At 37.7% G+C, this 22,846-nt stretch overlaps 1 pseudogene; it reads left to right on the plus strand.

Moving 5' to 3' along the window:
- Nucleotides 1-259: 259 nt before the first annotated feature.
- LOC117701563 (RNA-binding protein 27-like) overlaps nt 260-22,846 on the plus strand; it is a 28,583-nt pseudogene continuing 5,996 nt past the window's right edge.

Below are 22,846 nucleotides of genomic sequence, written 5' to 3' on the forward strand. Positions count from 1 at the left end.
GCAAATAAATGTACATTCAATGTTCTTTGTTGGCTAGAACCTTGGAAATAGGAGGCAAACTAAATATTTAAGAAAAAAAAAAAAGACAAGCAGAAAAGGAAACTCTCATTTGGAGTACTATTTGTTATGATAGCTGCCTGTATTTACAGTCAATTTAAATCTTTGATCTTTGATTTTCTAAAATATGGGTAATATCTTTAGTAACATTACTGTTTACAGACAATGTTTCATGATTTTAATTTTCTCTTTGTTTAACTAGATGTGATGCTGACCCTTCAGCCCTAGCCAACTATGTTGTAGCACTGGTCAAGAAGGACAAACCTGAGAAGGAATTGAAAGCCTTTTGTGCTGACCAACTTGATGTCTTTTTACAAAAAGGTAATTGTTGTGGGCCTTCAACCAAGTATTTTAGGTAAATATTTTTTTAATCTAAAACTTCCTGAAAAGAGCCAGTGAGACTGGTACATGCCTGTAATCCCAAAATTTGGGAGACTGGGGCAGGAGTTGGAGGCCAACCCCGGGGAATTCCAAGTCACGTGAGCTACTTACTGGGCCAAACCCTGCCTCAAACAAAACAGCAGCAACACAACCAAACTTCATGAAGGAATAGCTTAAGGGAAAAACACTTATGTATGAATGGATGTGATCTGCCATGGAACTGAACCTGGGTCCTCTGTAAGAGCAACAATCAAGCTCTCTTAACTGGTGGGCTGTCTCTCTAGCTCCTGGGTTGTGTTACTCATTCATTCATTATTCATCTACCTATCCATCTATCTATCCATCTATCCTTATGGGAATGGGCATCATTCTAGTACAGGTTATTGGAACTACTGAGTAGTCTAGGCTGGTGACCCTCCAGTGAGGCCTCCTAAATCAAATATTACAGCTGTAAACCACCATGTTCCACTTCAGCTAACAGTTTTACCATTTTGAAAAAAAGTTTGCTTATAAAATTAGTAGCATAAAGGAGTGTGTATGAAGATGCTTTTGTGTGTGTGTGTGTGTGTGGTAAAAGTAGTTGACATTTTAGAAATGGTAACAATTAGCAGTGCGCATGTGGTGCCTTTGAGGTACCCAACCCTCTCTTATGTCGGGAATTGAGCCATCTGCCACTAAGCAGTACCCCTTAGGGCAAGACCAATGAAAGTTACTTTAATTAGAATAAAACTAGAAATATTTTGATACTTATGTTTTCAGCAAGATTACCTGTTTTTCTTATTCTATTTGTCTGAGGAAGTTTTAGATAGGGCCAAAATACAGAGTTGAATAAAACACTGATACTCATTTCAACCCATTTAAACATCTAATTCAGTCTTTGAGTGGGTAGTACATTCTGTTCAACTGTAGGATTATTCCACGAGATTACTTCTTCTTTTTCTACATATGCCTCTTTCTTACCTGTAGTACACAGTTTGTCATTTTAGTTTCTTTGAACAGATAAACACATAAAATATTAGTTTTATATCTTTTACATCTGATATTCTTAGTAGGTCAACAGAAGTTTTATAATCTACTTGATAATTATTTTGTTAGTCTCTTTGTTATAGGAACTTTGTCTTTAATCTTTTGTTTTTAAGCAACAAAATGTTATATTTATATCATTTGCACAATACAATTATGTCTGAAGGATTTAAAAAGAAATAAAACCCTTAGAAGTAGATTTCTTTTCCTTTAAGATAAGTCTTGGTTTTAAAGCCTGACAGCAGTATTAAAGATTTCCTGTATTTTAAAGTGATGGCAACAATATTTAAACTTTCCAGTTTTGTTTGTGTAACATTTAAATATTTTTTCCTCTTCAGAGACTTCAGGTTTTGTGGACAAACTATTTGAAAGTCTTTATACTAAAAACTACCTTCCACCATTGGAACCGGTTAAACCTGAGCCAAAGCCACTAGTCCAAGAAAAAGAAGAAATTAAAGAAGAGGTAATATACTTCTTGGATTCTGTCACCAGGATTCTTAATTGCAAGTTGAAATTATTGTTGTGGGTTTTTTGTTTGTTTGTTTGTTTGTTTTTATTTTGTTTTGTTGAGACAGGGTCTTTCTATGTAGTCCTATGTAGTGGAACTTGCTATGTAGATCATGTTGCTTTGAATTTATAGAGATCCATCTGTGTCTGCTTTCCATGCTAGGGATACAGTTAGTATGTGCTATCATGCCCACACTGAAAGAAATTTTTTTTTAGACAAAGTCTCTCCACCTAGAGGTGCATTTTCTTAGGTCAGCTAGAAGCCAGCAGGCCCTAGTGATCCTGTTTCTTTGCTTTTCAGAGCTGGGTTACAGGTGTGAGTAGGATGCCCCACTCATGTGGGTGCCAACATCTGAACTCGGGTCCTGTGATTAAACAGCAAGCACTATTAACTGTGGAGCCATGTCTAAGTTTGGGTGCATACAGAGACTTGGATGAAAACATAATGTCACAAAGATGGGGAAATGCTTTACTCTACCACATTGTCAACATTGGAAAATAAACAGAAATATTGTTAAGGTATAAAAACATGATTAACGATACAGAGCTAAGGGGCTGGAAAGATGGCTCAATAGTTAAGAATATGTAGTACTCTTACAGAGGACTTGAGTTTGGTTACTAGCACCTCCTTCTAGTGGCCATAACCATGTTAACTCTAGACTTAGATGATTCAATGCCTTTGGCCTCTGAGGGCATCTGCACTCATGCGTACATACCTACCCCACTCCCCAACATAATTAAAAAAATAAAATCCTAAGAAAAAGATACCAGAGCTGTGCAGTGGTGGCACACGCCTTTAATCCCAGCACTTGAGAGACAGAGGCAGACAGATTATTGAGTTTGAAGCCAGCCTGGTCTACAGAGTGAGTTCCAGGACAGCCAGGGCTACACAGAGAAACCCTGTCTCGAAAAACCAAAACCAAAGCAACAACAACAAAATGTACAAATATATATAGTCTGTATTTAGTCCAGGAGGAACAGAAATATTTTCTAACTTTTTTGTTGTTGTTTTGTTTTTGGTTTTTCGAGACAGGGTTTTTCTGTGTAGACCTGGCTGTCCTAGAACTCACTCTGTAGACGAGGCTGGCCTCGAACTTAGAAATCCGCCTGCCTCTGTCTCCCAAGTAAGTGCTGGGATTAAAGGCATGCACCACCACTGCCCGGCACCAACTTTTTTTTTTTTTAAAAAAAGAATTTTTATTTTATCAGCTGTACAGTTAGCTTAGTGGTTAAGAGCACTTGTTCTTGCAGAGGACTTGTTTTGATTCCCAGCACCAACATGACAGTTTACAACCATCTACAAATCCAGTTCCAGGGTGCATATTCCTGCCCTCAATTTCCTTGGTTATATACTGTGATGGTGAAGCATAAACCAAGTACACCTTTTCCTTCCCAAGTTACTTTTGGTCATGGTGTTTTATTATAGCAATAGTACCCCTAACTAAAACATGTCTCCTGTAAATATACAGTTACAGACCTTTGTGAGTTGCCATATGGATTCTGAGAACTGGGTCCTTTGGAAAGAGCAGCAAGGGCTCTTAATATACTGACCCCCATTTTCCAACTTTTAAAATTTACTTTATATTTTAAAAATCTTTAAGATCAGGGCTAGAGAGATGGCTCAGTGGTTAAGAGCTCTTTCAGAGGTCCTGAGTTCAATTCCCAGCAACCACATGGTGGCTGTAATGGGATTTGATACCCTCTTCTGTTGGGTCTGAAGAGAGTGGCAGTGTGCTTACATAAAATAAATAAGTCTAAAATTTACTTTATTCTACAGCAAAGTGACTTTTAAATCTTTTATTAGAAAGAATTGTAGATTTACGTCAGCTACACAGGTAGCACTCACAGCACTCACATGATGTCTGCTTAGCTGTGTTGTTGAGGATTTGCTCCATTTACTTTAATTATATGTCCACAGCATAATCTTTCTTTAAATCATTGCTCACATAAGTAATGGCCTTCATCTTTTTGCATTTTCTAAGGATAAGAATATCCTTTAGGGACCTGGAGATTTGGTTCAGTTTGTAGAATACTGGCCAAACATGTACAAAGCCTTGGGTTTGATCAGTAATACTGTATACAATCAGATGTGGTGGTGCACACACCTGTAATCCCATTATTTATATGGCAGGGGTAGAAGAATCAGAAGTTCACAGTCATCCTTGGCTATATAGTGAATTCAGGGGTGATAAATGGGATATGTGAAACGTGGATACAGAAAACCCCGTTCCAAGAAAAAGCTGGAGAGACTGTTCAGTTGGTAAAAAGTTCTTGCTTCCATAAACATGAAGACCAGAGTTTAATCCCCAAACCCCTTACCCCCAACTCCCTTCCCCGCCAACCTCCCAACCCCCTGTTCCCACAGACCCCTCATACAAAACCCTACCCCTCATGCCTTATAATACCAATACTGGGAGGGTGCCTGGGGCTTGCTGGGTACCAGTATGGTAGTTCCAGTGAGCTTCAGGTTTAGAAAGAGAACCTGTCTCAAAGAATAAGGCAGGAAATCATAGACGATACCAGACATGGACCTCTGGCCTCTACATGTGCACTCACATGTGGTTTGCCCACCTGCGCGCGCGCACACACACACACACACACACACACACTTTAAGATAATGATAGCACCATTATTAGTTTCAGTATATTTAACTTTCATACCATATACTCTCCGTTTATTAATTTGCCCAGCCAGGCTCCTTACTTTTGTATTCTGTTTCTTTTTCTATGGAATTCTTTCTGAGATTTGTGTGTTGTTTACACACCTAATTCACTTTAAAAATTCTTTGAGATTTTTTTTTATTTTGCGTATGAGTATTTTGCCTGCACTTATATCTGTATACCATGTGTCTGCAGTACCAAAAGAGAGCATTAGATCCTTGAAATTGGGGTTAAATGCAGTTGTTAGCCATCATGTGGATGCTGGAAATTAAACTCAAGTCCTGTGGAAGAGCAGCCACTACTTTTAATCACTGAGCCATCTCTCTAGCAGTCTTATTGGACTTAAATGCTATATATTGAACTGATCTAACAAAATCTGGCTTTTTAAATAAAGATCAACTGAGACCATTATCGCTTACTTTATTCTTATATAGTGCTGTATAATTTCTTTTATATATGTATGTACTTTAAAAACACCTTTATTTTTATTTTATGTGTATGGGTGCTTTTTTCTTACATGTGTCTTTACACCATGTAGATGTAATGCCCTCAGAGGCTAGAGGAGGGTGTTGGATCTCCTAGGTCTGGAGTTACAGGCAGTTTGACTTGCCATGTGTGTACTGGAAAGTAAACTCAGGTCCTTTGGAAGAGCAACTGGTGTTTTTAACCTGAGTCATCTCTCCAGCCCCCAATTTAAACTTTGAGCCAAGGTCTCATGCAACCAAAAGTGGCCTTGAACTTCTTATCGTTTTGCCTTTACTTCTCAAAGACTAGGTAGGAGTCAAGGGTTTTGAGCCTGGCTCAAAAAGTCTTTATAAAGTAGACTAGTGAAGTTCTGGTGTGTCTTTTTAAGTAGCATGGAAACTTTCCTTGTATACTATCCAGAAATTTTTCTTTGGTGTTTTATAGTATGTAATTTATGATCTTTGGAATAGGTTATGGCAAGTAACTTTTTTCTATAGTCATTGTACGTCATCTATTGGTGTATAAGAATCTGTTTAAATGATAATTGATTTGAATGTTAACAAAAGTAATCCTGGGAGCTGGAGAGATGATGGCACAGTGGATTGAGCGCTTGCTGTTCTTCATAAGCTTCCCAACATCCAGGTCAGGGCATGCAAACACCTGCAACCCCATCTATCTCTAGGGGGTCATCTAGCCTTCCAGCTTCCTCCGTACCATACACTTAATGCAGGGCACATTCATGTATGCAGGGCTTAAACAAAAACATTTAAAATTTTTGAAAATTCTGTTATCTTGTTTTAAAAGAACAGTTAAAAACCCACTACAAGATTTCATTTGTAGTATCTTTTTAATAAGTCCTAATTTGAAAACCAAAAACTGGATAATATGAGCATAGCCCTAGAGCTCTTCTGACTGACATCTGTCTGACATCTTTTGGTCCTAATTTTATGTTTGAGTTACTTGTGATTATTAGTATAAACAGTAGTTCACACATAGCCCTACATAAATATAATGGTTTAATTCCTGGTCTGCACAGTTGGGCTTTTCCAGTGAGTAGTTCTCAGGACTAGCCATATTGGCTTTTTGATCCTCAGCTGCATTGTACTGTTAGTTGTTTTTATAATTAGATTATTGGCCACAAGGGAAACAGACAAGAGAAATTGGACCATTGACTCAGCTCATCCTGGTGCTGAAAAACAACAGAAGATGTGTGCTATAATTTACAATGCACATGGCATTTGTTTCTTTTTACCAAAACTTTCCTGAGACTTCATTTTGTAAAGAAACACTATTTGTTCTGTGGTATTTTTATTATCTAGATTCAGCTTGTTGCTTCCCAGTGGAGTTATGAATCAATTGTGTTTCTTGTAAATTGCTAGAAGAGACTTTTGAATCCAGTTGGATGAGTGTGTAGTCTCTGCTGATGCCATGTGGCTGCCATTATTATGCTGTCTGCATTTTATTAAATTCTTACCTTCTGGTCCATTCATTCATGTCATGATTCTGATAATAAATGAAGAGCTTCTCCATTATTTGGAAATTTGTTTAGTTCTTACAAATTTGATTCATTTGTACGTGGTAGGCTCTGAACTCCCCAACTTTTATTTTAAGGGTTGCCTTGAATTTATGATCCTTCTGTCCTAGTTTCTAAAATACTTGCTTGGATTGCTTTTGCATGTTAACATACATGGCCAAAACTAACTTATTTATTTTTGTTTCTTTGAGACAGGATCTTGCTATGTAGACCAGGCTGGCATCAAATTCATAGAGCTCTGTCTGGCTCTGCCTCACAAATGCTGGCTTTTAAAGGCTTGTGCCACCACGCTCAGCCAAACTTGATTAATTTATTTTATTTTTAAATTTTTTATTTTTATTTATTCTTTTGAGAAAGTGTCTTTGTAATAGACCTGGCTGTTGTAGAGCTTGATATGTAGACCAGGCTAACTTGGAACTCATCCCTACCTCTGTCCTCTCCAGTGCTGAGATTGATGGTGTACACCACCATTCCCAGCTTGCCTATATTTTGAAATGAAGAAGGTATAATTGTTTACTGTATAGTATCCAATGCTTGTTTTCTGTCACAGTTTAGAGAATGATGTCCTTACTCCCTTCTTATACTAGAAATAACTTACACTTTAAGTAACATCGAAGTTGGCATGCTTGTTTTTAAAAGATACATATTATAATATTTTGATTTTAGATAGAGTCTTTTTGTGTAGCTCTTGTGGTCCAAAACTCACTATGTTGACAGGCCAGCCTTAACCTTATGTCAGTCTTCCTGCCTCAGCCCTGTCAAATGTGGATATGGCTGGTATGCGCTACTATATATGACTTTTTTTTTTTTTTTCTTTTTTTCTTTTAAGACAGACTCTTGGCCTATAGGCCAGCTAGCCTCAAACATAATAATCCTTCTGTCTCAAGCAAGTCATGACTGCACCACCACCACAGCCAGTAACATTCTTTTCTTGAACTAATGTTCTGATTTCTTTGAAATGGCTTAAAACAGCATGTTAATACTGCTTGTAACATCTGTGAATAAACAATTTAACTTGAGTGTTATCCTTTTTTTTTTTTTTTTCCAAGAAACTGTTGGGATTTCTTTGTTTTAAGATAGGGTCTCAGGTAATCTAAGGGTGCCTCACCTTTATTTCTCAGGTGTTGGAATTACAAGTGTATGGGGTCACACTTGGCTTAGGCCACAGTATTCATATACTTATTTATATTCTCTCTTACACAGATGGCTGAGTTTGTAACTGAGTGGAACTAGTCTTATTTTTAACAAATCTTATAGGTATTTCAAGAGCCAGCAGAAGAAGAACGAGATGCTAGAAAGAAGAAATATCCTAGTCCCCAGAAGAGTCGTTCAGAATCTAGTGAACGAAGGTTTGTGTTTGTCTCTTGAGTAGTAAGTTACTGAAAGCTACTTTTTAATATGCAGAATTAGTATTTATGATCTGTGTCCTTAAGCCCCCTCTAAAGCACTGAGGTAAGAATGTTGCCTTCTTTCTTTCTTTCTGTCTTGCTATTGTCTTAGCTTCTGTGTCTTTTATAAACAATCATTATTTGCTTTCCCCTAGAGCACAAGAGTGGGAGCATCCTCCTCAGAGAATTGTAATGAAATGTTCCATTTGTTTAGGGTGTGCAGTATTAAAATTATCATGTTAGCATTTGCCAGAAGGTTTGGTGTATGTTCACAGAGTGGTCTTTGTTTAGGAAGACTTGTTGTGGAGCCTTTCCACTTTCTCCTAATTTGTCTCCTCTTTCTCTCATACTCTGGGTTCACTTCTTCTTTTTCATTTCTCCCTACCCTGTATACTTGAGGTGGGAAACCCTTCCCTCTTTTAATAATGGTTAGAAGAATAAGTGGTAGTCTTGAGACATTCGAAAATAGACAGTATGATTGTGATGACATAAAGAGAGTATTTTATTTTCTGGACTTGTGCACAGATCTCATTTCTAGAGTCTACATATGGCTTTATATCTGTGTATTATAGGACACGTGAGAAGAAAAGAGAAGATGGCAAGTGGAGAGACTATGAGCGGTACTACGAGCGGAATGAGCTGTACCGGGAGAAGTATGACTGGAGAAGGGGCAGGAGCAAGAGCAGGAGTAAGAGCCGAGGCTTGAGTTCGGAGTAGAAGCCGAAGCAGGGGCCGCAGCAAAGACCGAGATCCAAACAGGAATGTTGGTGAGTAGGCATCAGCCCTGGAAGGCTTGTTTGACAGGTAGGAGAAATGAAAACTGAAATTGTCTCAAAAGGCTGGATATTGATCTTCTTACAGAGACAGTGCTAATCTTGTATAACCTTGGAACTAGCCAGTTTTTTTAAAAGTTATTATAACATATATCTACATTTAAATAATTTTTTATAATGTATTTATTTTTATTTTATGTACATGGTTCATTTGCCTGCATGCATGTCTGTGTGAGGGTGATGGGTCCCCTGAAACAGGAGTTGCAGGCAGTTGTGAGCTGACATATGGGTGCTGGGAATTGAACTTGTGTCTTCTAGAAGTGCCGCCTCTTAACTGCTGAGCCATCTCTCCAGCCTTAAATAATTTTTAGAATTGATACAAATGTCTTTTAATCAGTGACAACACCACTTAAGTAAAAAGTTTGCATTCTTTTGTTTTTGTTTTGTTTCTCTGAAAGTAAATTGACTTGTTATAATAAGGTTGCCCAATGTTTATAAAATGTAAAAGACAAAGCTGACACCTTTTGTGGATGTGCGTGATATTGATACTATAAAACATTGTTTTTCACAAGTTGTTTGAGATTATGTGCAGTGGTGATGTTCCTGCTCTTAGAATATATCACTAGTGGGTACATTTAAGCTGTGGCTCTCTCAGGAAGCTTGGGCTAATGTTCTAAGGTAAACGTGGTTTAAGCACATAAACATGTGACCTCTTCACCTCTTGTTTCTTTTTGTCTCTAAAACAGAGCACAGGGAAAGATCAAAGTTTAAGAGTGAAAGAAATGACCTGGAGAGCTCTTATGTGCCCGTGTCTGCTCCGCCTCCAAGCTCTTCTGAGCAGTACTCCTCTGGGGCACAGTCTATTCCCAGCACTGTCACTGTGATTGGCACCTGCGCACCCATTCTGAGAACACAACTGAGAGCTGGTCTAATTACTATAACAATCATAGCTCTTCCAATTCTTTGGTCGAAACCCACCACCAAAGAGGCGCTGCAGAGATTATGATGGTAAAGATTGCCTTCTCTTTGTATGTACTGCTCCCAGCTAGGAAAGCAAGTGTTGCAGATACTGCCTGGTGTATCCCAGCAGCTGAACTTGCTTTTTATATGAACACTAGTGTTTTTTTCATATGCCGTGTAGTGTTTTTTCAGTTACAGTTTTCTGAAAATAACTCCATACTGACGCATAAAGAACTTTTTCAGTTGTTTTAAGGCTCTTACATAGTATTTTACAAGTATGAAAATATGCTTAAACCAAATACGCACTTAGGTTCCTTCCAGCATTTTCATTTATAGCAGTGCTACAACAAATAGCCTTGCATACCTTGCCTAGTGGAAATTTAATGTTAAAATATTGTTTAAATTGATGGATATTGTACATACTTATAGCATATAGTAACATTTCAGTACATGTATGTGGTGTAACTGAAATCACATCAGGGGTACTAGCATGTTTATAACCTCAAACTTAATTTTTAGAGTTGGGAATGTTCATGAACTTTTATCTAGATATCTTATATCATAGATCTTATATCTCGATAGAAAATATTTTAAATCAATTGTCACTTTAATTATTTTATTATATTGTGTAACATTATAAGTCATTTTCCCTATCTACTGAGTATTTTAAATTAAAACCATATATAGCAAGAATCATTGCTTTAAAATAATATTATGAAATGGATCACCAAAATGAAATTATCTAGTTCAAGGCTTTTATTCCTTCTTTCAAACCTTTGGTAAATGGTTATTTGATAACATACCTAATGTTTATTATTTAAAAAAAAAAAACAACTTTCTTTTTTAAATGAGAGTTTTACTGCAGGCCCAGAATTGCCTCAAATGTGCATGTAAACTCAGGCTGACCTCAAGCTTGCAATCCTCCTGCCTCAGCCTCTAGAGTGCTATGATCACAGGAGTCAGCACCACACCTGATTCTTATTATAAAAATTTAGCAACTTGGTTAATCTAATAGTAGCTATTTAGTATCTATCCTGTTTGACCCTACTGTTTTAAAATTTCAATATATCCTATTCTCATAGAGAATAGAGAATACGCTTGCCTCTACTTCAAGGTTATGTGCTCATTATAGGAGAACACTAAGGAGATTTCCGCTTCTTGCAAAAAAAAAACCCCTACAATGTAAATTAGGATGTTGAGTTTTCTGGAATTTGCTTTATTCTTTGAACTCTTAAGTAGATCGTAATAAGGTTTTGTTTTTGTTTTTTAATTTTAATTCTTACAGAAAGAGGATTTTGTGTACTTGGTGACCTTTGTCAGTTTGATCATGGAAATGAATCCTCTAGTTGTTGATGAAGTTGCTCTGCCAAGTATGATTCCTTTCCCACCCCCTCCTCCTGGGCTTCCTCCTCCACCACCTCCCGGAATGTTAATGCCGTCCAATGCCAGGCCCAGGGCCCAAGGCACTGGTCCTGGCCCTGGCCCTGGTCCCGGCCCAGGCCCAGGCCCTGGCCATAGTATGAGACTTCCTGTTCCTCAAGGACATGGTCAGCCTCCACCTTCTGTTGTGCTTCCCATACCAAGTAAGTATGTGTTGGGTGAATCTTGTTTTGTTGATGAGTTTGTATTTAGAAGAACCTCATCCTTTTGCTAACCGTTAAAATGCTTGAAAACAGTAATGGAATTTAAAATATACTCCCATAATTAAGATGTTCTTACTGTTTGCCATTCTTTATAGTACCTGCAGCGTGCCCTTTGCTTGTAGTAGTCTGACTTGTGTTGACCTGGAGATAAAACCTTGTTAGCTGTTAGTATTTTAAGATGATAGAGAAGAAACATGCTGTGAGTTTTATGGATTTTCTTAGTATTTCAAGAAAATCTCTTCAAGAATATTGAAATAACACTTGGAATTTTTTGTTATAGAATCTTTCAGATATATATAAGGATGAATAACTTGGATAGTATTTGTTTAGTTGCCTCAGTGATCCTATTAAGCCAACTTGATTTTACTCTCTCTTCAGTTTTTTGGGTTGATTTGTTTTTGTGGGAGTAAATTCTAAATGCCATGCCATTTTAAACAGTGTGTATTTCTATGTGGACTTCTTTACTGAAAAAAGACTTTTTATTTGTGGTTTTTTATTTTTTTAAATATCATTTGTATCTAGCCAAATCAAGAGCAACACATGTTTAAAAATGGCCGTTTAAGGGCCTGGGAAGATGACTTAGTTGGTAAGAGTGCTTGCTGTGTAAGCATGAGGACCTGAGTTCAGATCCCAGGTGTTGAAATTAAAAGCTAGACGTGGCTCTGTACCTGTATCCTATCACTGAGGGGTAGGGTAGAGACAGGAGGATTGCTGGGGTTGTTGCCTGCCAGCCTAGATGCAGGTTCAGTGAGAGTCTAGAGGGAATAAGGCTCAAGTAAGAGGGCAGGACAGTTGGCATCCTTTTCTGACCTCTGTACACATGCACGGGTGTACATACCTTCATACCTCATACATATTAAAAAGTCTGTTTAAGAAGTATTAATGGTTGCTAGCTGGGTGTGGTGACACACTCTTGTTATCCAGCACTCTGGAGGCTGAGCAGACGGTTGAGGTAAGGTTATGAGTATAGCAAGGACAAGATAAGACTAAATTTTTAAAATTCAACTGAAAAAGCTTACAGAATGAATTATTTACATGTATGCAAAGGTGTAAGAAAATGTCTGTGTACAGACATTTAACATTGCATTATTAAAGAATAACGAGTTATTATTTTGAAAATGACTGCCATTTAACTTAAGCAGTATTTCTCTGTTCCTGGTATTAGTGATAGAACTTAGACTTCATTCATGCCTAGACTAGCACTCCTCACTCTGGTTTACCCTCATCCCCTTTTGATTTATTTTGCATAAAGATCTCACTAAGCTGTCCAGACTGGCTTTGAACTAGCTATGTAGTCCAGGCAAGCTTTGAACTTAAGATCCTCTTGCAGTGTAGCTGGGATTACAGGCCTGCATCATCTGGTTCTCTCTTTTTCTTCTCTCAGTTTTGGGTATTGAACCCAGGTCATTCTGAACAAATTGTCAATATCCTCAGCACTGGTTTTCTTAAAGCAATTTATTTTGGGGCTGTGGTATAGCTCAGTACTATAGTGTTTTTGACCATGTTTGAGGACTTGATTTTCTCCTCAGTGGCCAAAACTAAAACCAAAGCAGTTAATAATTAAGCACAGTCCTATCTTTGTACCCACTACTAAGCTTCCATGTAGTAAAGTATACATCACATTAAAGTTGGTAACAAAAGGGCTTGCAGAATGGTAGCAGGTCAAGGTGCTTACTATGTAAGCCTGGAGGTCTAAGTTCAGTCCCTTAGAAACACATGCAAGTAGGAGAGAACTGATTCCATAGATTTGTTTTCTGACCACCATATGCACACAATGACTAACCTCACTTCAGTTAATAATAATAAAAACAACCAATCATAAGATGAGCCATGAATACATGGCTCAGCAGATCAAGAAGCTGGCCATCCAGCCTGATGGTCTGAGTTTTGATCCTTTTGATCCACATGAGGAAGAGAACCAACTCCCACAGCTTGTCCTCTGACCACATGCATTCTGTAGCATATGAGCTTATATATACTGACAAACACACACAAAATAAAAATGGAAAAGGTGGGTAATAATAGATAAGCGTTTAAGTATACAGGTGTTAATGAAAACATGTTTTTTTGAGCTTTGCTTTTAGGGAGTGGTGGTTTTGGGTTGTATCTTACAGGGTCTCTGTATAAACTTTCTTTCTGTTGCCATGATAAAACAATGACTGGAATGGAGATTTTGAGAGAAAAGAAAAGGGTTTGTTTCGGGTTAGAGCTTACAGTCAGTCCATAGCTGAGGAAAGACAAGGTAGGAACTGAAGCAGAGAAAAAAAAAGCATGCTTCTTACTGACTTACTCAGCAACATTTCTTATATAGCCCAGGACCACCTACCCAAAGTGGGCTCCGGCCTTCTGCTCAATTAACAATCAGGAAAATTTCTGCCTACAGACCAGTCTTGACCAAGGCAACTCCTCAGTTAAGGTGCTCTCTTCCCAGGTGATTAGTTAGTATAATCTCAACCAAAACTAACTAATAGGCTAGACAAGCACTTGACCATTGAGCAACACCTCCAGCCCTTCCTAACTTAGCAAATGTGAATATTAAATACTGATAGAAGTGTGTTAAGGGATAGCTTAGCAGTCAAGAGCAATTTTTGCTCTTCCTCAGGACCTGGGTTCAGTTCCCAGCATCCACATGGTGGCTCAGAAACCATTCATAACTAGTTCCAGTGACTCTGATGCCCTCTCCTACCTCTGTAAGCACCAGGTACAATTTTATGTGATGTGCATACACGCAGGCAAAAATATCCTTAGTCCCCTATTTATTTAGAGACAGGGGATCTTGATATGGAGCATGTGCCATTATGTTGGGGATGGGATCTACATCAAGTTTTTGTGGGTGCTAGGCAAGCACTCCACCAACTGAGCTACTAAATCTCCAGCCCAGCCCTCCACCCTTTTATTGTCGTTGTTGGTTTGTTTGTTTGTTTGTTTGTTTGGGTGACAGAGCCTCTCTTTGTAACCCTGCCTGACCTAGAACTCTTGTGTAGATCAGACTGGCCTTGAACTCAGAAAGATCTCCCTGTCTCTACCACTCAAGGGCTGGGGCTAATGGCAGAACCACCACAGTCTGGCCTCACTATCTTTGATACTTTCCAAGGTATTCACAGTGCAGATTGTTCATTATTATACTTAATGCTTATGCCATCTTCTGTTCCTCAAGTCCCTTTCCTCCATTTTTATGTCTGCCTGTAAAGGCACTCAGTCTTGCTTTCCTTTCCTCATGATGACATTTGTCTGTTGGAGAATTAGAAGTTTCATCAAGATTGTTAAGTCTGATTACATTAGTATTAGTATTACTTTCTTACCAGGAATTATTAATCCTGTACTTGACACTTTTTTTTTTTAATTCTGTAGGACCTCCATTTCACAGTCAAGCTTAATAAATAGCCGTGACCAGCCTGGGACAAGTGCAGTGCCCAATCTTGCAGCAGTGGGAGCAAGACTACCTCCTCCTTTACCCCAGAACCTCCTTTATACAGTATCAGAAAGTAAGTAAATGACACTTTCACAAAGTCTTCATTTTTTGTTTGTTATTTTTTTTTTTTTAATTAAACAGATCAAGTTTTTTATACACAGGGCAGATGGGCTACAAAGTAAGTGGAGTGCCACTTGCAATTGTGAGACAGGGGACAGGATGTCTTCCTGTGTTCTGATGAAGAGAACCAGGGATGTACTCTGTAAAGGATGGCAGTTCAGATTGTGTGGTGTACAATTCCAGAACATTAGCATGAGTGTAGCTTCAGTCCAGTTATGCAATTCTGGTTGAAGGCTAGAGTTTTGCATGTTGGTCTGCATGTCATTTCTCCGTGGCCTGGCCTCAGCATGATGTCCGGGCAGTCTAGGGATTAGTAGGGAGACAGACCATCCCAAAAGATGGTTTTGATGGGTTGTCAAGATGATAAGTAAAGACAGTTACCACCAAAGCTCAAAACCTGAGTTTGATCTCTGGGTCCCACATGGTAGAAGGAGAGAAATGACCCTTTGCAAGTTGTTGTCCTTTGGTCTTGATACATGCAATGTGGCACTGTATGTGAGTGCACCAAAAATGCTTGTTCTTGTGGAATGTATAACTGTACAATTGTATTCAAATTTACAAAGGAGCCATGTTATATGGCTGTATTTCAATTTTGTGTGCTGGAGTGGGGAGAAGCAATGAGCCCTCTGTTGCTGTAGAATGGCAGCACAGAGTCACACAGAGTCACTTCATGGTGACTGCTGCAATCACAGCATTGAGCTTCTGCTAAAGGGATCTCTTAATACATACATGGCCTGGCTTTTAACAATTATACAAGAGTCAGTTAAAATATGTCAAGGAGTTGAAGTGAAGGTAAAAATATAAATTATAGTAAGTTATAACACATTTTTAACATTTCATGTTTTGAAGTGATTCTCTTGATTTATACCTCTTTAAAAATCAAGTGCCTAGTGATTTTTTTACTTGTTTTTTTTTTGAGACAAGGTTTCTCTGTGTGGTCCTAACTGTCCTGGAACTTGCTCTCAAAACCAGGCTGTCCTCAAACTCAGGGATCCTTTGGTACCTGAGTACTGGGATTAAAGGCATGTGTAACCATCATCCAGCTTGATTGATGTGTGGGTGTGGGTATGGGTGTGTGTGTAGACACACACCCACACACACACTCATATTTTTTAAAAATTATTTTTCAGAAACATTTTTTCCCAGGTCAATTAAGCCAGGCATGATGGCATACTCCTGTAAATCCCAGCACTTGGGACATATCAGCCACATAGCAATTATGAGGCTGCCTTGGGCAACTTAAGCTACTGTCTCAAAAAACCAAAACAATCAAAAGAGTGGTTGTTTTACAGTGTTAGATAATGAGTTCTTTGTCCACAGAAATTATGGTATGTTCATTTCTTATGTATTTGTGCTTATAAATTTGCTTTGCCTGTGAAACATTTCGTTATCTCTTTCATGTCCCAAAGAGGCAACCAAATAAAGTAGTTGGACTTGTTTTAAGATCCTGGTTCTTCACTACTCTCATCTAGGCCAAGTGGCTTAATTTGTGTGGTGTACCTCAGTTTATTTTTCTGAGAGTAATGTTACTAGTCATTATGATTCTTCTGACGAGAAAAATGAATTTATAGTCATGTAAAGCATCTAATATATCCTTGACATCTGGTAACCTGAAAGGATTAGTTATAGTCTATGTAGTTACTATTTTCTTGTCCAATTTCAACCTCTGAAAATAAAGCCTATTCTTAAATCAATGCCTTCTACCCTTCTTGTCTTTGTTGATGAGTTTAAGAGCCAGTTACTCATATGGACATCATCATATGACTGACACATTGCTCCCCCCCCCCCAATGATGTATGTGTACTTGAACACTAGCCTCTACCTAGCACACAAGGCAAGCTCCAACCTTGCTTTTGCTTTTTAAAACACCTAGTTTGTCAAAACCCATTTCCTTTGAAGTTTCTGCTTCACTATATTTGCACTAGAACCTTTCCTCTTATTCATGGACTCAGTTTGAGCACCTCTGCCAAGGTATAGCACTTAGTGTTAAGTGAATATTCCTCAGACTTTTGTCATGCAAATTCTTCAGTGGTTAGTTACTGTTTCCTTTTGAATCTTCAGAGACTCTTCTCAGGCTTCTGACTCTTGCAGTGATTTAGGTCTTCCTTTGCTAATCTCTTTTTCATTGTTTCTAACATGCACAGTGTCTGTGCTCCTGCTGTGTGACTTAAGAAAAAAACATTTTCTTCTTTACGGATACATAAATGTTTTCCTTTTCTGAACTTGAGAAACATTTGTCTCCTGTTTTAAGATTCCTATGTAACATAGAAGCATTTGTTACATAATGATGCATATTTAAATATAGGTCTGCTTTTTTTTTCCTTTATGAATATAAATCAGAAATCTGACATTTTCTCCTGTCTCATGGTCTTCTGATTAGTATCTTATAGAGCGGGTTTGTTGTAATGTTGCTGTTATTATTTTACTTATGAGAAATATCAATATAGAAAAAAAGAAGATAATATGGTAAACTGAGGTGTGTGCAGTATAATGAAGGTTCCTGTTATCCAGCTTTGGTAGTGACCATTGTGCAGTTAACTCATCATTTCTATGAGTCATCTGCCAACAGTTTAAAATGTTTTTGTACTTATAAATATGAAAACTTGGATTTTTTGCAGTTTATGGCAAATGGCATATTTTATATTGTTACATTTAGTGTTGTCATAGTAAAATTTCTGCTTTTTAAAAGAAACTGGTAGTTATCATCCATTTTTTTATATACCAAATTAAATATTGTGACACACTTTGCTTGGTATTAATTTTATTATTATTATTATTATTATTATTATTATTATTATTATTATTATTAAGTTTTGAGACAGGGTTTTTCTATATATGCCTGGCTGTTCTGGAATTCACTATAGTAAACTACAATAGCCTCAAAACTAACAGATATCCCACCTGCCTCTGCCTCCTGACTGCTGAGGTTAAAGGTCTGTGCTACCATACCCAGCTGGTGTTGATTTTTATAAATTTGGCAATTGCCAGTAATCTCAATGATTTAGCTCAATATTCATTAATTCGGGAAATATTTGTTCAGTGTTTATCATGTGCCAGGCATTGTGGTAGATGCTGTGGAGCTAAGATGTGTAAGGTAACCAATCTCAGGTGGCCTTTCTCTCCTATCTTTAGGAAAGAGTATAATGTTTTAGAACTGAAATTCTGAGGTATTTGTTTTCCAGAGAGATTAATAACAAGACCTAAGAATATTAGGGAACAAATATAATTACCAGCTTCTTACTTTTTGAGAACAAAGGACTACATAGGAAAATTCCTAGTATATTTTTTAATTTTAAAAATACATTTTAAGGGACAGGAGAGATGACTCAGCAGTTAAGAGTACTGGACTACTCTTTTAGAGATCCTGAGTTCAATTCCCAGCAACCACATGATGGCTCACAGCCATCTGTAATGGGATCTGATGCCCTCTTCTGGTGTGTCTGAAGACAGCCACAGTGTACTCACATACATAAAATAAAACAAACCTTTTAAAAAAATACATTTTAGGCCAGGTGGTAGTAGCTAATTTCTTTAAGATCTGCACTCAGTAGGGCAGAGGCAAGCACATTTCTGAGTTCGAGGCCAGCCTTGTCTATAGAGTAAGAGTGAGTTCCAGGACAGCCAGGGCTACAAAGAGAAACCCTGTCTTGAAAAACCATAGATAGGATAGATAGATAGATAGATAGATAGATAGATAGATAGATAGATAGAAAGAAAGAATCAATCTTAGAATAAAAAACAGTCCTTTTAATAATTACCATTTTTATTTTAAGACCAATAAAAAGTGTTAATTTCTCCTTGGTATTTGTGTTTTACTACTTTATATTAGATGCTGTGTCACTAATTATAAAGAAAAATTAATTTGTTGGCAAATAGAATATTAATATTGGACTAGATAAATAGAATATTAATATTGTGTCATTCAGATAGCTTTGTGAATTTTCTTAGTTAAAAGCATACAATTTGATTCTAAAGTTTATAGGGAAGGGCAGGGAAGATGGCTCAGTAAAGTGCTTACAGTGCAAGCATGAGGATCTGGGTTTAGATCTGCAGTACCAAAATAAAAGTCAGGTATAATAGCAAGTGCCTGTAGCTCTAATGCTTCAGGGAAGGAGACAGTTGGATTCCTGGAGCTCCTTATAGGCTCAGTTAAAGACCCTGTCTCAAAAATAAGATATGAGATGTAGCTCTGTTGGTAGAATGCTTGTCTACCATTCATGAAGCCCTGGGGTTCAGTGTTCAGTGCCACTTAAATCCTAGCACATGCCTGCCATTTCTGCACTCCTGAAGTGAAGGCAGGAGAGTCAGGAATTCAAGGCCATCCTCATTTACATAGTACATTTGAGGCCAGCCAGACATACATGAGGCCCTGCCTCAATTTTTACAAAGGAGGAAAATGTAGAAAGCAAAGCAATATAGGAGGACATTGATGTCAACTTCTTGTCTTCATATGCATCTGCCCGTGTGAGCATGTACACACTTACACATATACACACAATTTATAGAAAAAAATTAAAGCCTTAGAGGATAGCATCTGATAGCCATCTTACACAATTGCAGAGGCCTCTAAACCTGGTGGCCTAAATATGATTCTCAAGACCCATAAGGGGGAAAGAGAAAGCCAGTGTAATTTGTCCTCTGACTTCCACACATTTGCATGTGTACACGCACAGAGATAAATAAATGTAATAAGTTCTGGTATTGAATCATCTCTACAGGGGATTCGTGTGTATAAAACATTTGAAAATTGTAGATTTGTGGGGAGGTGGTTCAAATGGATAACAAACTGGCTGTACCACTGTGAAAACCAGTTGAGGTTTCCAGAACAGGTAAAGTCAGACATGGTAGCTCATGTTAGGAATCTGAGTGCTTCTACAGTTAGAAGAGAAGCAGATTCTCTGGATTCTTGAGGACCAACTGGTGAATAGTATGAAACTTGTACTAAACAAGGTAAAAAAGCAAAGACACTCAAGATTGTCCTCTGATTCCTCCTCAACACACATAGTGGCACACATGCCCACATTTATACATAAATGAATACTCGTAGGAACACATAAAAACAAAACATATACATAAAAATCATTGGAGAATATAATAAAGTGTTTGGTCATAGTTTTTTTTTTATTATAAATCATTCTTATTTATTTATTTATTTAATATATGTGAGTTTGCTGTCTTCAGATGGGAGATTTTAGTCTTATTCTTCTTACTACTATGAAAACCAAAGTGATTACTTTGTGTCCTGTCTTATCAGTTTCATGTTGAAAATGCTAAAGGGATTTTTAAATTGTAAAGGCATTTAGTCACATATTAAAATCTTTTTAACTTTAATATGTCTTATGTTGTAGTAAATGTCTGGCCTTGTTATATAAAATATTGACTAAACCTTATAATAAATTTATGTTTCATATGTTGTTGTTAGGGAATGGTACTAAATAGAAACTAAAGGAAGGTTTTACTCCTGTAATACTTTGTCTTTTTCCAAGCGTGTGTTGTGTATGCATGTGGCTTCTGTGTTTGTGTCCATTAAATGTAGTCTGTTCTAAAACATGGCTCCTAATATCCACAATCATTTTCTATATTCAGTATTACATTTTCCTTCATCTTTTTTCTTTGTTATTGCCCTGTCTATGGTGATAACAAAACTTCCACCACCTTTTAAAATTTTTGTCTAGTGAACATCTCTATTCTTTGTAAGGCTATGGATATGATAATTTGTATTTCTTACTGTTTTTTTTTTTTATCCCTGCTTTTAGATACAGGGAGTATATTTTGTGCAGAGTTGACATTTCACTTGTGATCAGAGGGATATATGCATGACAGCCTTGATACCTGTATAGCTCATTGAATAGTTTCTATATGAACAGTAGCTTAGGGTGCCTTTTCTCTAACTCAGTTGGTTCATTGCTCAGCTTTAGATAAAACTAGTATACATTTACTTCACTTAAGATTAAAAAAAAGTAGAAAGCTAGGTGTGGTATTGCATACTTGCAATCTCAGAACTTCTAGCCATGGAGGCAATAGGATCAGGACTTCAGTGTTAGCCTCAGCTATACAGTGACTTTGGGGCGAGCCTGGACAAAACCCTCTCTCAAGAAAGAGACACAGACAGTGAGACAGACAGTAGAAAGGATTCTAAAGGCAGATTATGCAATGCTAATTTCATTGTACCTTGATGCATCCTAACTAGTTGCATGTCTGTGCTTTCTTGAGTTAGAATCTCAATAATGTCTTCTCTACTACTGTTCCTGTTGTTGTAATTTCTCTGTTCTTGGCTCACATCCTCAGGAAGTACACCATTGCCTCAGAGAAGCATTGGACTCTCAATCCCAAGCTGCCCTCCTATTCTTTCCCTCTATAGGACAGCCCATGTATTCTCGTGAACATGGTGCTGCTGGCATCTGAGGCGACTTCAGTTGGGGACAGCCGCCTCCTCTGTTGGCAGCTCGTTTTGGTGCCACCTCGAAACCTCATGGGATCCTCCATTGGGTATTCATACCTCAGTCTCCAGCCCCACCCCTCTGGTCCCAGGTAAAGCTTTGCTTCAGATGGCCATCCTCCTCACGTGATCTTTTATACCTTAAACTGGTCAACCACCAACCTATGACCTGACACTCAAAGTTCCTATTAAGCTCTTAGGTAGAGTTATTTTCTGTTTCTCTGTTTCTTTGGTTTGTCCCTAGTGGTTGTTGATGATTAGGTCCTCTGTGTGTGTCTGTCATCTCTGTTGTCCTGTATGTTTACATTCAGTGCCTTGGTAACAGTCACATCTTTCTTGAGGTAGTTTCTAATCAGGTAGATAGGAAGATAGTATTTACTTGAGTATTTTCTAGCTAATTACTTGTATTGCAAGAAAAATTGGGGTAAATTTTCTTTGAAATAAAGCCAAACATCTGGTTTTCTGCTGCTGGTGGATATAGTTTCTCCTTCTACTCCCTGTTGTACGGACAGATTGCTCAATATGAATGTAGGTTTGTTGAAAATTATTTCACCCTATTGACATGTGTTTTGAAGATCTGTGGTATGTTTTGTTGGTGTTTTGATAGTCTCTTTTAAAAAGATGTTTGTCTTGCTAGTCTTTTGGATTTCAGTTCATAACTAACTAAAGGGCTCCAAGTTAGCCTGGAACTTGGCATCTGAGTGGTAGGTTTTCAAATGTTTGCCACCATGCCTGACCTTATTGTAGAACCTACATTTATTCAGGTTCTATGTTCCCAGGGGTCAAAGATCAAAGTCATTTGATTGTGTGAATTTCGAACCTTTTTGTATCCTCAACTGTGGGAGTTTCTCTTACTACTAGGCAGTAATTGAAAACTGTGGACCATACTTTGTTGATTTGCTTAAAAGTTGAAGTAGGGTTTATTTTGTTAAGTTTTAGAGTTGGCCTTGGTCTTAGTTAGGGTTACTATTGCTGTGATGAAACACTATGACCAAAGAATCATGGGAAGGAAAGGGTTTATTCATTCAGCTTATACCTCCACATCACAGTTCATCATTAAAGAAAGTCAAGACAGGAACTCAAACAGGACAAGGGTCTGGAGCAGGATCTGATGGAGGGTGCTACTTACTGGCTACTTACTGGGCTTGCTCATGATGGCTTGCTCAGCCTTCTTCCTTATAGAACCTAGGATCATCAGCCCATGGATGGCACCACCCATAATAGGCTCCATGCCACCCATCAATCACTAATTAAGAAAATTTCTCATAGCTGCGTCTTATAGAGGCATTTTTCTCAATTGAGGTTTCTTTTCAGATAACTCTAGCTTGTGTCAAGTTGACATAAAACTAGCCAGGACAGCATAAATGTGGAATCTGTGGAATTTGTTATTTTACCGATCATCTTCAAACTGTATTGCTCAGACATTTAACATATTTAAATTTAATAAACAGAATTTCCTTTTAAGCTATACATCATTAAAGGA

This window comes from Arvicanthis niloticus, unplaced genomic scaffold, assembly GCF_011762505.2.
Source record: "Arvicanthis niloticus isolate mArvNil1 unplaced genomic scaffold, mArvNil1.pat.X pat_scaffold_1357_arrow_ctg1, whole genome shotgun sequence".
In the NCBI taxonomy this organism is placed as follows: Eukaryota; Metazoa; Chordata; class Mammalia; order Rodentia; family Muridae; genus Arvicanthis; species Arvicanthis niloticus.